This window comes from Ascaphus truei, chromosome 6, assembly GCF_040206685.1.
Source record: "Ascaphus truei isolate aAscTru1 chromosome 6, aAscTru1.hap1, whole genome shotgun sequence".
NCBI lineage: Eukaryota > Metazoa > Chordata > Amphibia > Anura > Ascaphidae > Ascaphus > Ascaphus truei.
This window is the reverse complement of record NC_134488.1, coordinates 98,516,347-98,523,946: the sequence shown is the minus strand read 5'-3', so window position 1 is coordinate 98,523,946 and position 7,600 is coordinate 98,516,347. Positions and strand designations below refer to the sequence as shown.

The window sequence follows — 7,600 nt, the reverse complement described above, 5'->3', positions numbered from 1 at the left end:
CAGTTTGCTGTATAAAGCTTGCTGCCCTGTCTGGCAGTGTAAAGCTGCTGCTGTTTGAAAAGCTGCTTTGTGTTATCATAAAGTCTAGAGTAGCAGCTCCTGTAAGTGTCTGTAAGGCACACGGTATCCTTTCACTATTCTGGAGGCCAGGGTCATGTGTAAGATGATTAGCCCAGATAGTTTCATCTCGGCCCTCTTTTCTAAGCACAACAAGTTCTGTTTCTTTTCTTTACTTTATTTGGGGAAAGCAGCATAAAGACAGGCACTTGTGAAGAGATGTTGGTGTTTAGATAATGTCTCTCTGTGGGTGCTTTGTAGTTAAGGACAGGTGAAAAGGGTAATCCTGCCACTAGAGCAGTTACAGCAGGGTACTCACTCAGCCGGTGGTGAAGGTGGAAAAGGAAGTCCCAATGTATACTGGGTAGCAAGATAGCCTGGGGACAGACCACCTGTAGGCAGAGCAGAGGGGGAGAAAGCAGACTAGCTCATTTGAGAGAAAGGCTGGGGCTACCATAGCAACTCACTGAAATGTCTAAGGGACATTAGCCACAACATGTAGCAATAATGTTGCATTTTCTCATACAGCAAGCTGCTGGGACAGTGGAAATAACGCTGTGTCTATCACACGGGCAGTGTGTGTGCATAGGGCAAAACACATGCAACTGGGAATGAGAAACTGACGGGCAGAACTGCAAGGAAGGGGGGGGGTGAAACAGAAATGTAGTTCTTGTTCCATGACAGTGTGTATGTATGTGTATGTGTGTGGGGGGGTGGACGGCACCACAACCAGATCCCGCCCCCCTCCCTCCCACTCCCACCCCCTCCCACCCCCTCCCGCCTCCCTCCCACTCCGGCTCCCAACTCCCTACAGACCGCATATCGCGGCCTGTGTCTGTCAGCGCCCCGCCTGTCTGCAGTGCGGGCGCGCTGACTGAGGGAGCGGGGCCTTAGCCTTAGCTGACATGTGTCCCTATTTCAGCAGCAGTGACTGGGAGATGTCGTTTTGCTACCCACTACACTGTCATTGGCTAATTCCCAGCATCACACACCAGAGAGGAACCAGAGATAAAATACAGCAAGGTATGCATGCTGCTCCCTATCAAGGGGTTAACTTAAACATACATAATTTTGAATGCATCATTTATTATCTTCTACATATCAACATATTAAAGCTCCAAGAAAATACTTTTCATTCATATTCACAGTGGATGTTATGTGTTTAAATTATTTACTTGCCTCCAAAATTCATTAGACAACTTACATATAAAACAGATATCCCACAAATAAATAATACATCAACTTACAATCCTGTTGAGAACCATGTTGCTATTTTAAAACAAAATGAAAAGGATTTTTTTTTTTAATGTTGCTGGTATTTAAATATGATTTCCTTTTAATACGTTTTCATTTTACTGAAGTTTACATATAACCCGGAATATAAAGAAACTCCTGTACACATCTTCTAACATGGAAACCATCAAATGCACTAACCCAGGGGTGCGCAAACTGGGGGGGCAGGAGATTTTTCTAGGGGGGTGCGGTGGTTGCAGAGGTCCAGTGCTCTTCCCCACGGCATTTAAATGAAATGCCGGGGTATCGCGTGAGGCCCCTGCAGCCTATTACTTACCGAGATTCAGACGGCTGTTGACACATCGCCATGGCAATGCGGACTCATTTGATGCCGCAGGGTCACGTGACGTCACATGAACCCGCAGCGTTAATTGAGGCCTGGAACTGAGGTAAGGGGGGCGCGAGAACCAGGGGCAGCAGGCAAAAATTTGCGCACCCCGGCACTAACCCTCGCTAAAGAAACAGAAATACCATGAATAAAACCCATAATAAAACACACTAGACAATCATACATGTCAGTGCTTTGCAAGTCATGCGGGAGAGAGGGAGAAGGGAAGAGAGGGACAGCTGCAGTGGGTTTTTGTGTGGATAGAGGGAGCTGCATAGTTTGTGTGTGTGTTCAGGGGGCTTGAATTTCTTTTTAATTTAATTTTAATAAACAAATATAGTAAAAGCACAATAAAATGTAAAATATAATTTTGATGCAAATCGATAATACTACAAAAGTATTTATCTTTTAAATGAAAAAAAACATACATTGAGTTCATAATAGTAATAATGCCCTCAGAAAAGTGCTTTATTGGTTAATAATGCTGTGCTCATCTGGGATTGTTAGCATGCGGTGTACTTATTTCCCGCCGTCTGACCAACCTGTGGCGTATTTAGTAGCAATAAAGGCCTTGTGCCTTCAACTCTTTCAGCCAAGGCTTTATTGGCCAGTAATGCCCTGTTCATCAGGGATTATTACTTAAATATCTGTCAGAGGAAAGGCCCAGATTGCTACTGTAACCCCTCCTTGCCCGGCTCCCACTAAGGAAGGTTAAAACTAAATGAGGTGGAATAGGTTTGTGCAGGTTTTGGTGCTTAGACTCTCTAGCTTTTTCTCAGGGTGCTGGCATTTGGGCTGGCTGGTATTGTAAGATGATGTAAGAAGGTGCCAGGGACTTTATTTGACATACAGGTTACTTTATTTGACAAGACAGACTTCATACATTCTTCTTCCCTAGGAACTCAGATAGTACACACGGCTTGTCACCTTCCCTTGCCCAGGGTTAAAGGAAACTTGCAATCTCTGGCTCCAGTGAACTGAAGTCACTCCCAGGTAGCGTCCGAGACTCTGTATAGCGGTGTACTTCTATTGAGGTTTCCATCTAGCTGTCATCCTTGTAATCCTAGAAGTCCATACTATGGCAACCTGATGTGCAACCATATACAGCAGAGGGACCAAACTCAAGTCCTACAACTATTGGAAAAACGTGACCATCTTATCCACTTATGGGAGGGACTGTGTGGATATTTCCAACATACATGTGATATTGTAAGTTTTACATTTGTTTATCATTTATATAAAGTGATTTTATTTTTTAATTGGTATCGTCTTTCCTTTGCGCTCTCTTTTTTGTTTATGTGTTCCTCTACAGTGTGCCCGGTTTGATCGCGGGAGTAAGTTTTGAGCAGCAGGATCGACTCCTTTGGGATTTTCTGGGAGGTCCTGTGATCAGCGCAGACCCAATCCTTCACCTAGTGAAAGAAAACAAGCATACACACAGACTTTATGGTTGAATACAGTTAGCCACCTATATGGGGAAACCTTTAATACAGGCACAATCATATATAACAATGCAATCCCTTACGTGTGGGTCTGCTGCCTGATGTGACTGGGCATCCCTATATTTAGACATAATGCACAGGGTCTGGCATTTTGACAATTCTCCCTTTTTCATTAGGAACATGTACAGAATATACCCGTTTTTTCTCTGCTCATCAATATATTCAACGCTGTCCATATAACCGCTGTGGCCAATATGCCATACCCTGAATAGCCTATCCAGTCTTCCATGGACAGTCTCTAAACCCAATAGACAATGCTTTTTAGTATGGTCCTCCAATGTCTCTCTTACCCACTGATCCCTTAGTCGTTCTACAGCCCGCATTGCCTGTTCAGTTACATAGGGGTTGTCATACCCATTTAACTGACGTACCTTCCCTTGGATAGCCCGATCCGCTCAGATGGGTCAGGCGATTGGTATAGGGAGCACCGGGCAACACTCACACCAAGGGCTCCTCAGGGCGAGGTGGCGTAAGGGGCCTAACACCCGAACACATCTTCCCCAAAAAATCCTTTATCACATAGCAGTGACAGTTGATATATTTCTGGCAATAACAAACAGCTTGCTTTAAACAATCCGTGCACTTCAGTCCTCACCTAGGAGATCACATTTTCCTGTGGAAAACCAGTTTCTTTGGGGTTTATAGATGTGCTGATTTTGCCAGAAAAAAACCAGTCTCTGTAACATACACAAGGGCAGTACGTCCCCTGCATTTTAACTTCAGTCCCCATTTTCAAGGACCCGTGCAATAATTGTTTCTAGGCATCAGGAAACTTTGCATAATCATTATCTCACAGTCTTTTACTCTGTCACAGTCTCCACAGCAGGAAACAAATACTTTGAAGCAGGATTCTCTTGGACGCACTGGGTCAGTCCAGAGGTTATATGTAAAAAGAGGAAACAGAGGGGAACACAAATAGTGCAATAAATTCAAGCAATTGGAATTCTTCTTGTAGTTCTATAATTACTGAACTCACACTTTGCTCCTCTTGAGTTTTATGCTCGTCTCATAGGTCTTTATATCCTGTCAGCTCTTTATCAGGTCACTCCTTTAACCTCTCCAGTTTGGGATTTCACTGGAAAAGAAACATAGGAGAACACATCGAGCCGTCTGCCTGGTCCCCACCTTATTAATGTCATCTGATTTTAATCTGTTTATATCTTCATTTATTATGAATTATTCAAGGGGTCACCATTTAATATACTATGAATTCGTCAATATATGGAGTCTCCCGTGCATAACCTGCATAATGAGATTGCCAGTAAAATGTAGTAATATAACCCCCCACATGGTCCCCGTACAGTTAGAATGTTTAGTTATTTGTAAGTGATAGTAGCAATATCCCTCATTAATGTATTAGTCAAGATTGAGGCAATTGCAACATTAAAGTATCCATTTCATCTCTACAGTAGAGGTTTTTAGCCATTTATCCCATGTACTTACAATATTTAATTAATGGCAATATCTAATTGTGTCTCCTTACTGTAATGAAATTATAAAATGTACTTTTTTTTTAATTTTTATTGTAGAACTCTTTAATTGTTCATAAGTAATATATGTACATGGAGAAGGAACGGCTCAGTGAGTAAAGACACTGAGTTTGAAGCAGGGAGCCTGGTTCAATTCCTGGTGTCAGCTCCTTGTGACCTTGGGCAAGTAACATTACCTCCCTGTGCCTCAGGCACCAAAAACATAGATTGTAAGCTCCACGGGGCAGGGACCTGTGCCTGTAAAATGTCTCTAAAGCACTACGTAAAACTAGCAGCGCTATACATGAACATGCTATTATTATTATGTTGAATGTTCATACAGAATGGTAGCCTACATCTTTTATGCTTTATTAGAATCTTACTCTGTGATTAAGGTGCAATGTTTAATGTAGATATTTTTATTTAAGTATTGAGATTCAGTCTTAGTTGCTGTATGTAGCCATTTGTAATGTGTCTAATTCTTGTTAACCACTTGTACCAGCAATATTTAAGTATCAAGTTGATATTAAGATAAGTGTATGTCCCCGTTTTTGATCATAAAAAAATCCAGTGGACTCCTCTATAAAGAGAAGCAGGAGGAGTAATGAGTAACCTTTGTCCCTGAAGAAGTAACCCGCCAGTTACGAAATGCGTAGGGTGTACCAAGTTAGGTAGTAGAGGCAGGAGTGGGATCGGACTCACGCGGTGGTGCTGGTGACATCATGACTCAGAGAAAGTCTGGAGATACGTTCTCACACTGAAGTGTAGAGACGCTAACAGCAGCTCTCAGCTGTTCAACAGTTCAGCTGATTGTCAGCTGTGGACTGTGATCCTGCCCATTGCTGATAGTGGTTTGTCATACATCCTTAACCTATTACTAAGCAGGTCTTTTTTGTGTGTTTCTCTAATTTTGTTCCTGTTTTACCTTTCTTTTATTCATGTTTTATCAATAAAGTCATCATTTTTAATCTTCAACTTTTGGCTCATCTGAGAAATACTCTCTTCAGAGGGATAATCAACATTCCCTATATGCTTAATAATAACCACATCAATGGGAGTATAAATCTATATTGATTACATTACATCAATAAGCTGTGGACCAGGCAGACTGCGCTATGTGTTCCTTTCCAGTGAAATCCAGACCTGGAGAGGTTGAAACAGCGACCTGATAGACAGCTGACAGGATATAAAGACCTACTGGTATGAGACGAGCATAAAACTCAAGAGGAGCAAAGTGTGAGTTCAGTAATTATAGAACTACAAAAAGAAATACAATTGTTTGAATTAATTACACTATTTGTGCTCCCCTTTGTTTCTTCTCTTTTGTACATATAACCTCTGGACTGACCCACTGCGCCCAAGAGAACCATCTATACACAGTGACAGTTTTTGGGGTTCTGAGGAAGACCCAGGTTTTTTAGGTTGCACCTTTAGACACTACGGGTATTAATCAATTGTTTGGCATCACCATCATATAATGAGGGTACTGTTTAGTGTGTAGCGCTGTTTCTATGCTTTTTCTTTTCTTCTATATTTTGAAGCATGTAAAACAAATATATATTCGCCGCGCTTCTCATGTAAGGAGCATGCAGCTGGCAAAGGGATTGGCCATACAAATGTGAAAAACAGACAGTGAATCACTGCGCTTCTCCCTTTGGGATAGCAATAAATATGGTGTCAAAATCTATATGATAAAGGAGACTTTTGGTTTACATCCTTTGATCAAATAATGCCAAGCCTGCAAACCACGTCAAGGTAAGTCTCTATAGCAGGTCCCTACACTAAATGCATACTAATGTTATGTGAAATAAACCCAGAAGGGGTTAATATATCCAAGCAAATGCTTATATAACATAGTGCAGTTAAAAACTGGTAAATACCAGTGAAGATACTCACATGTCTGCAAGTAAAGTGAATAGTGAAATACAGGGACCTTGCTGGGAGATTATATACAGTACCTAGAAGAAGGAGGGGCTGGCCTCCCACAAGCTGCCCATATATACAGTATATATATATATATATTCCCCATTTATTGCTATCCCAAATGGAGAAGCGCAGGGATTCACTGTCTGTTTTTATATTTTGAAGCATGTTGTAAAAAAAACTTAATTCCTCCATATTTACGGTTCAAAACATTGAAAAGGACAAAAACATACTTTTCGCTCCAAAACAAGCAAAACACAAACATTTATTTTTTGCTTACCCAGTCCCACGTTGGGTGCCATTTGTATTCCCTCCTTGCCCGGCTCCCACTAAGGAGGGTTAGAACTAAGTGAGGTGGATTAGGTTTCTGCAGGTGTTGGTGCTTAGACTCTCATACCATTTTCTTAGGGTGCTGGCGTCCGGCTAATGTAAGAAGGGCGCGAGAGAATTTATTTGACAAGACAGACTTCATACATTCTTCTTCCCTGGAACTCAGATCATCCCCCAGGGAGGTACACATGGCTTGTCTCCTTCCTTTGTCCAGGTTTAAGGTAAACTTGTAATCTCTGGCTCCAGTGAACTGGAGTCATTCCCAGGTACCATCCAAGACTCTGTATAGTGGTGTACTTCTACCGAGGTTCTCATCTAGCAATGCTCTAGAAGTCCAGACTATGGCAACCTGTGTGCGTATGCATAGGGTTGGCGTTAGAGCAACTCTAGGTGTGACACTTCCCTGGAACCCTGATTTAGGGATCCTTTACTTTGAAATGTCACACACATCCTCCTTAAAGGAAATATAGCATTCTCCCACATCTTGGCTATTCCAGTGACCCTTCCTTGATAAGGGACACTCTTCCCTAATAGTAAAACAATAAAAGGTGACCAAACATCTTCACACAAAGTTGCACATTAAAGACATACCATTAACACCATACACTTAAGAAAGTGAGACTCTCCTCTGGTGTCCTCCAGGAGCCTGGGGTACAGAAGCTTCTGCAGCTGCTTTTATACCCCTGTGTGATGTCACT

At 42.0% G+C, this 7,600-nt stretch overlaps 1 long non-coding RNA gene across 1 annotated transcript; it reads right to left on the bottom strand.

Moving 5' to 3' along the window:
- Positions 1–2,414: 2,414 nt before the first annotated feature.
- Positions 2,415–7,600, bottom strand: LOC142496524 (uncharacterized). Its single transcript, XR_012802032.1, has 3 exons — positions 7,494–7,600; positions 6,853–6,995; positions 2,415–3,090 (listed from the first exon to the last, which is right to left on the bottom strand). It is a non-coding gene; the product is annotated as an uncharacterized LOC142496524 (long non-coding RNA).